Source organism: Macaca mulatta, chromosome 6 (genome assembly GCF_049350105.2).
Source record: "Macaca mulatta isolate MMU2019108-1 chromosome 6, T2T-MMU8v2.0, whole genome shotgun sequence".
Taxonomy (NCBI): domain Eukaryota; kingdom Metazoa; phylum Chordata; class Mammalia; order Primates; family Cercopithecidae; genus Macaca; species Macaca mulatta.
This window is the reverse complement of record NC_133411.1, coordinates 165694782-165703205: the sequence shown is the minus strand read 5'-3', so window position 1 is coordinate 165703205 and position 8424 is coordinate 165694782.

Here is an 8424-nt window from a genome sequence, read left to right as displayed (position 1 = left end):
TCTCTGACTCTTTCCCTTCATGATTCCTTTTCTTTCTTGGTCAAAAATTGTATGTCAGCTTTTGAAAGAGACAGCATTTGTCCCTTTGGCTTTTTTTTTTTTTTTTTCCAGGATTAAAATATTTTGTCAGGTCTCCACATTTGATGAGGAGTAAAATTGCTTTTATACCTCTTGAGCAGAGGAGGATTCAGGGAATTGGGGAGTATACAGAATCAAAAGGGAAATGGATCCAAAACGACAGTTCTGTGTTGCCGGCGAGAACCTGCTGAAGCCAGACTGATGCAGGCCCAGATCTGAGCATTGCCCTTTGCTAGTCAGTTACTTCTCTCTGAGCTTCACCTTTATCATTGATAAAATGTGGCTTTGTCCCCTACTCCTGCTTCAACCTGAGCATTACCCTGTGATTGTTCTAATGTGAATTAAGGGTTTTCGGTGCTTTAAAAGATGGAAAGAAAAGCCACTTGTATCTGTGAAGATTAGAATTAGCTGTAACTGGAAGGCTAAAATAGTGGCTTAAATCAGATAGACGTTTGTTTCTCTGTCCTGTGATAGATGTAGCTAGGCCAGAGCTGGTGTGGCAGCTCCATAATCATCTGGGAGCTAGGCCGCCTACAGCTTTCTGTTCCTGCCTTCTTAGAAGGGAGCCCCATTGTCATGTTGGAAAAGGGTGGATATGCACACTCCTTGCATATTCATGTTGCAAGGAGCGGGTGGGTGGGTCTGGTGTGAGGTGAGGAGAAACATTCTCTCCTTTAAAGAACACTTCCCAGAAATTACACAAAACCATCTTACAATCCATTGGGTTGTGGCATAGTCACATGGTCACATTAGATGCTAAGGAGGCTGGAAATTATAGCCCTTGTACTGGGCAGTCATGCGCCCAACTGAAATCCAGGAGTTATATAAGTAGAAGAAAAAGGGAACGAATATGGTGACAACTAGGACCAACCCTCTGGTCTAAGATGCAGACTAGTTAGGGCACTCAGCTAATTAACAGGTTTTTTGTCTTTTTTTAAAACTTTTAAGTTCAGGGGTACATGTGCAGGTTTGTTACATAGGTAAACTTGTGTCATGGGTGTTTGTTGCACAGATTATTTCATCACCCAGGTATTAAGCCTAGTATCCATGAGTTATTTTTTCTGATCCTCTCCGTCCTACCACCCTCTACCCTCCAACAGGCCCCACTGGGTGTCGTTCCCCTCTGTGTGTCCATGTGTTCTCATCATTCAGCTCACACTTACAAGTGAGAACATGTGGTATTTGGTTTTCTGTTCTTGTTAGTTTGCTAAGGATAATGGCCTCCAGCTCCACACATGTCCCTGCAAAGAACATGTTCTCATTTTTTATGGCTACATAGTATTCCATGGTGTGTATGTGCCACATTTTCTTTATCCAGTCTACCACTGATGGGCATTTAGATTGATTCCGTCTTTGCTATTGTGACTAGTGCTGCAACGAACATACACGTGCATGTGTCTTTATAATAGAATGATTTCTACTCCTTTGGGTATATACCCTGTAATGTGATTGCTGGACCAAATAGTATTTCTGTCTTTAGGTCTTTGAGGAATCACCACTCTCTCTTCCATAATGGCTGAGCTAATTTACACTCCTACCCACAGTGTATAAGTGTTCCTTTTTCTCCACAACCTCGCCAGCGTCTGTTATTTTTTAACTTTATAGTAGCCATTCTGACTGGTGTTAGATGGTATCTCATTATGGTTTTGATTCCCATTTCTCTAATGATCAGTGATGTTGAGCTTTTTTTCATATGATTGTCGGCCGCGTGTTAGTCTTTCTTTTTTTTTTTTTGAGATGGAGTGTCGCTGTGTCGCCAGGCTGGAGTGCAGTGGCACGATCTCGGCTCACTGCAACCTCCACCTCCCGGGTTCAAGTGATTCTCCTGCCTCAGCCTCTCGATGTATGTCTTCGTTTGAAAAAAATGTCTGTCCATGTCCTTTGCCCACTTTTTTATAGGTTTTTTTTTTTTCTTGTAAATTAATTTGTTCCTTATAGATGCTAGATATTAGACCTTTGTTAGATGCATAGTTTGTACAAATTTTCTCCAGTTCTGTAGGTTGTCTGTTTACTCTGCTGATAGTTTCTTTTGCTGTGCAAAAGTTCTTTAGTTTAATTAGATCCTATTTGCCAATTTTACTTTGGTTGCCATTGCTTTTGGAGTCTTTATTATGAAATCTTTGCCCATGCCTATGTCCTGAATGGTATTGCCTAGGTTTTCCAGGATTTTTATAGTTTTGTGTCTTACTTACCTTTAAGTCTTTAATCCATCTTGAGTTAATTTTTGTATAAGGTATAAGGAAGAGGTCCAGTTTCAATCTTCTGCAAATGGCTAGCCAGTTATCTGAGCACCATTTTTTGAATAGGGAGTCCTTTTCTCATTGCTGGTTTTTGTCAGGTTTGCTGAAGATCAGATAGTTGTAGGTGTGTGGTCTTATTTCTGGGTTCTCTATTCTGTTCCATTGGTCTATGTGTCTGTTTTTGTACCAGTGTCAAGCTATTTTGGTTACTGTAGCCGTATAGTATAGTTTGAAGTTCAGGTAATGTGATGCCTCCAGCTTTGTTCTTTTTGCTTAGGATTGTCTTGGCTATTCAGGCTCTTTTTTGCTTCCATATGAATTTTAAAATAGTTTTTTCTAGTTCTGTGAAGAATGCCAATGGTAATTTAATAGGTGTAGCATTGAATCTATAAATTGCTATAGGGAATGTAGCCATTTTGACAATATTAATTCTTCCTATCCATGAGCATGGAATGTTTATCCGTTTGTTTGTGTCTTCTCTGATTCCTTTGAGCAGTGGTTTGTAGCTCTCCTTGTAGAGGACTTTTACCTCCCTAGTTAGGTGTATTCCTCGGTATTTTATTCTTTTTGTGGCAAGCTAATTAACAGTTGAGCCGAAACTGATCCTTCTTTTTTCTCCCTTCTTTCCTCCCTTCCCTCCTTGTTTTTTCTTTCCCTTATTTTTGTTCCTTCTTTCATAAAATGCTCTTTGAAATTTTACTTGAATTTAACAGACAGAAATGGAAGTAATGAACTTCATAAACTTTAGAGAAATACTTTTTACTTCCTTATCAAATATAAAATGAAGACAATACTGTATCTTTGCCGTAGCTCTGTTGTGAAGAACCCATGTTACACATGTAAAGCACCTTGATCAGTGCCTATTTTATACTAGGATGCAAGTGATAAGGTTAATGTAAAATGTCTAATAAAATGTTCAAATACGATAATTGTTATTTTTGTCCAAAGATTAAATACCTTTGGAAGGCAGAGGCCATATGAATACTGTCTTATTCATATTGGGTTCCCAGTGCCTAGCACAGTGGCTCCCATGACTATCTTTATCACTATTTAGGTATGTTGAATGTTAAGAAAAATGAGGTCAAACGTTTAACAGGTTGGTCTCATTCTTTTCTAAACTGTCTTTAAATTTTATCCAGTATTTATTGGCATCTGCTCATTTCTTGAAATATCATGAGTTGCTTTTTTAATGATCAAAGTTTATAATATTCCTATTTTACTTCCCAGTCCTAACTCCCCATTTGATTTTGATTAATACTGTATTTAAGTTGATTCAATGCTCACTCCACGTTGTTTCATCTGGGCTTCTCTAAATCTGAGGTCTTTATTTTGATTTCTTGGCTAGATTTCATTATTTCAACAAACAATTTTTTCTTTTTATTTTAAGGTGGGGTTACAGATTACTAGAGGTTTTGTGTTCATTTTCTGCCTCCAAGGTTGAAGAATTTTTTTTTTATTGTATTTATTTTTTAAAGACAGTGTCTCACTCTGTTGCGTGAATGTTGTTGTTCTGAATGAATTCTTGCGAGCCCTCCTTCCACCATTTTCTGAGACTAGCCTCGTCCTCTGGCTGCAGCTGGAAGGCTCAGGGGTTTTTCCATCCCCCTGTCTGTAGCCTGTGGATGGGGTAGGGCAAGGGAACAGTCAGCTAGGTTTGGGTGCAATCATTCTTACAGGAACTGGTTTCTGTTCTTCTTTCTTACATTTTGTTTTCTGTTCCAAACCTGCGATTGCTCCACTTAATGAAGTACAGGGTAACACCTTCTAAATGCTTCTCGCCCATTTAGCGTGGAGTCTAGTAGCCTGTGCTTCTGCACAGGGGGATCGATTTGACTATTCTCTTTTCATTTTTCACCACCTCAGGCCATTTCTGTGTACTTCCTTGAAATCAAAAGAGGCAAAGAGGATATCATCCTTCTTGCATTTCTTATCCAATTTGGGAGTATCAAGGAACATTCTTGGGAGTTTCAGCACCCTCTGCGAGCCAGCGTCCTTTCTTGGCCACTGTCTTTTGCATATTACAGCATTCAATTCTCTTTTTTGGTAGTGGCTATTTATTTTTTTGGTTTTCCCCCTAGTTGCATTGTCTATGACAGGAGAGGGAGTCTGTGAGTCATTTTACTTTTTCTTGAATGTCTGTCTTGAGCCTTTCATTTGTGTCATGATACCAGCTGTTGCCTTTTTCACTAATAAAAAGGCACATTGCTTAGGTGTGTTTAACTAGCATGAAGTCTTCCCCACTGCTCACCAATGCCACATTCTGAAGTCTGATTTAAAGTATTGCAATGAGATGTGAGCTTATGTCAGGATCGGAAGGCCAGGCCACTTACCCTTTTTGACAAAATCAAAAGCTTTCAATGTGAAATAATAATTACTAAAATACATTTTTTTTACTCTTTTATTTTACTTCAATCAACAGTCAGACTAAATGTCACCAAGTGTTATATTTTAGATTGTGCTGATTTTAAAACTCTGGTAATTATTAGCCCATTGGAAGTGAAAGACATTCTCAAAATGTGTTTCTCCTGCCATTTCTGCCTCAGCCCTCACTCCTGTAGTAACTTCATTGTTCCACATTTAAGGATTTAAGACTGTGGTGAGATCTTCACAAAAACTAGTCAAATGGAGTTCCTGTCCTCATAATCTCAGATGTTTATTATTTACTTTTCAGGGTTTAGAAGACTAATTAATAAATCAAAGAAATAATTATAAAACAGTTTAGAGTATTTGGGCTTTTTACCTCCTGGGAAATAAGCCTTGCATTTTTAAAAGCGTATTCGTTTTCATGATGTAAGAGAAATACATTGTTAAATACAAATGCTTTGACATAGTGAATATGTTTAAGACAAACAAGATATAGCCAGATCCTCACCAGAGAGGTTTAGAAAACAAACCAGCACATGCTATCTTTTGTTTCAATGTCATTAATTTTTGGCGATTTTTTGTTTCCTGTATCTTTGGACATGAAGAAGGTTTTGGCAGCACCGAAACACTCAGCCGTCCTTGGAAATTTTAGGGCATTAAATGGAGCTGGTTAATGGGCCACTAGGTGTCAGTATTGTCTTTACTTACTCTGGAGGGAACTGAATCAGGTTGTCCTTTTCAGAGACTTTGGAGTTTTGCTGGAAAACAGAATCTTAGATTTTCTGTCCAAGCCAGGAGGGGGGACCATCTAGCACAACCAGCTTTCTTCATAGATGACGGGGCTAGGTCGTGGAGAAGGAACAGCTGATTCTTGCTCAGGGGTGGTTTCTACCACCCTGAGCTTCCCAAATTGCTACATCAGGATCTCAAACTTAAATGCCCATAGGGTCAGACAGGCAGGAAAGTCAGGTGGACTCCTTCTTAGCCTAATGAATAAGAAGGGGTGAATAATGAATGAATAATGAATAAGAAGAGATCACGCCATTGCACTCCGGCCTGGGTGACAAGAGAGAAACTCCGTCTCAAAAAAATAAAAATAAAATAAATAAATAAATAAATAAATAAAAAGTCCTGAAGTTAGGAAAGCTCTGCAATGCATAGCTCCCCTACTCACTGCCCATTGCTTGGATATTCCAGCCCTACTGAACTTTTCCTCAGATAACTGCCATTTTTCCTCTTCCTTGACTGACAAACTTTTACTCACTCTTTAAATCCAACTCAAATGCCAGTTTTGTTTTACCTTTTCTGTAAGCTTTCTCTAACTCCCAATAAAAGGGTTGGATACTTCTTTCAGTAGTTGCATACCTCTTTGTTCATAGTGTGTTTATCACACTTATGTGGAATTATAATAGCTGGGGCTGCTCCCTGCTGTAACCTTATCTGGCCCATCTTGGAATCTACAGTGCCTGCCAACAGGTGCTACCTAATACATGTTTGTTAAAGGAATGAAAATTAGTCTAAGCTCAGGAACACAAAAGCCAGGAAGTGAGTTCATGACTATCTTAGTTATTATTGTGTAGTTATTGTTGTGTTCCCTTGGACCTCTGAAGTTTTGCTGAAAAATCAGCTCACAAAAGGCAGATTAATTTTTTAACTCATTTCTTCTCCTTTTTGAGACAGGATCTCGCTATGTTGCCTAGGCTCTATTGCCCAGGCTAGACAGTACAGTGGTGTGATCACAGCTCACTACAGCCTCAGTCTCATGAGTATCTGGGACCACAGGCACATACCACCATGCCAGCTAATTTTTTTTATTATTATTATTTTTTGTAGAGCTAGGGTCTCCCTATGTTGCCCAGGTTGGTCTCAAACTCCTGGGCTCTTGCCTCAGCCTCCCAAAGTGTTGGGATTATAGGCGTAAGCCTCTATGCCCAGCTAAAGGGCAGATTTATTGAAGAAAACACATACATATTTACTTAATGAGTATACACAGGAGCCTGCAGAATGAAGACTCAGGATACAGGGGAAACTGTCCATTTTTATGCTTAGGTTCAATAAAGTATGGACAGCTGTGTGGAAACAGGATTGGACAAAAATGTATAATCTGCTAATAGACAGAATGGGGAAACCCAGCAAGGCCTGTTTGTCTAGACTCTTGTCTATCAGATTCTCTCTGTGCAGCTTGCTTTCCTTCTGGGTATCGGGTGGAATACCCTCTGGAATGGGGTTATATGACCTGCAGTCAAACAAGGTAGGCCAGATCATGTCGTTATGGCCAGTTTTTGCACAGAAAAGCAGAGGAAGAATAGAGTGATATTTTTAGGCTTTATGGCTGTCTTCAGGGAATAAAAGAGGTTCTATGGTTTCTATGACCAGCCTTGGGAAGAGGGATTCTAGTGTCTATGGCTAGCCTCACGGGAGAATGAGACTGAGAGACAGAAGAGCAGGAGAAGGTCAGAAGAAAACCTTTTACTTCTGGGAATTTCATTTTGAAGTATTGTTTTCTGAGCCCTAACAGTTAGCTTCTCTTTGAACATTTTCTAGATTTTTAGAGAAGGAAATGTTACTGAGTGCTGGGCATTGTAACCTAAGGAACAAACATTTGGGGTGTAGCCATTAGCTTATGCGTCCCTAGTATAGAGACAGGTAAGACTGGAGGATTTGCTTAATTTTATGCATCCATCCGAAGCTTGCTGAGTGTGTGAATATTTTGCACAGTTTGTTTTTCAACCCTGGCTTTACGACAGGTCAACACTCTTCCACCTGCCTCTGGTCCTTTTGCTCGCAACTGACATGTCTAAGCCACAATCATCTCACTGCATTAGTGCAAACAGCATCCACTCTTCCCTTCTCTACTCTTGTACTTCTGTATCCACCCTCGACAGGGCTCCCCACTGTGCTCCTGCCTCTGGTCTCCATTCTAGTCCTTGAGCATTGCAGGTTTCCCGAGCCTCAGGGCCTTTCCACTGACTGCTCCCTCTCCCAGCTCTTCACCAGGTGGCTTCTTTCATTCTTCAGTTCTCAGCTCACATCTTCAGAGAGGCCCCTGTCTTACTTGGGTTCCCCTCGGAGCACCCTGAGGCAAGCAAGCAGATGACAGCAGGTGGCTTGGGAGGCACAGGAGGCAGTAGCAGGGGAAATCAGTGGCGAGAGGCACCAGCCACCACCGCAGGCCACCAAGCTTCATCCTGTGGGAAGCTCTGGGAAAGGCATAAAAGGCTGCCTCTGGGTTACCTGTGTGAGTGCTGAGGGACTTGAACATTTCCATACCCCCTCCACTGGTACAGGATCATGGGGGAAGGAGAGAGCACTTCTGATTGCTCCTCTTTATGCAGAAAGAGCAGTGGGAATATGCAAATACAGGCAGTTAGAAACAGTCCTGAAGAGTAGTTTTCAAACTTTAGTGTGTTCACAAACCCTGGGGATCTTGTTAATATGCAGATTGGTTAAAGAGTTCTGTTAGGAGGCCTGAGATGCTGCAGCTCTTAGAAGCTCCCTTGCTGATGTTCTGAGGATCACATTGTGAGGAGCAAGCAGCTGTAGTGCATGGCCAGGGGACGTCAGAAGGACAAGGAGGCCCCACTGGTGTCTGCTCTGCCTTCCTCCATGCCCATCCTTAAGTAGGAATCTTCAGACCCCCAAATTTGTTTCTTTTGCATCACAAGTCACTGCCTGAAATGACTGTCTTTGTGGTTTGGGTGTCTTGTTTAGTGCTGGTCTTCTTTATTAGAATGTAAGTTTC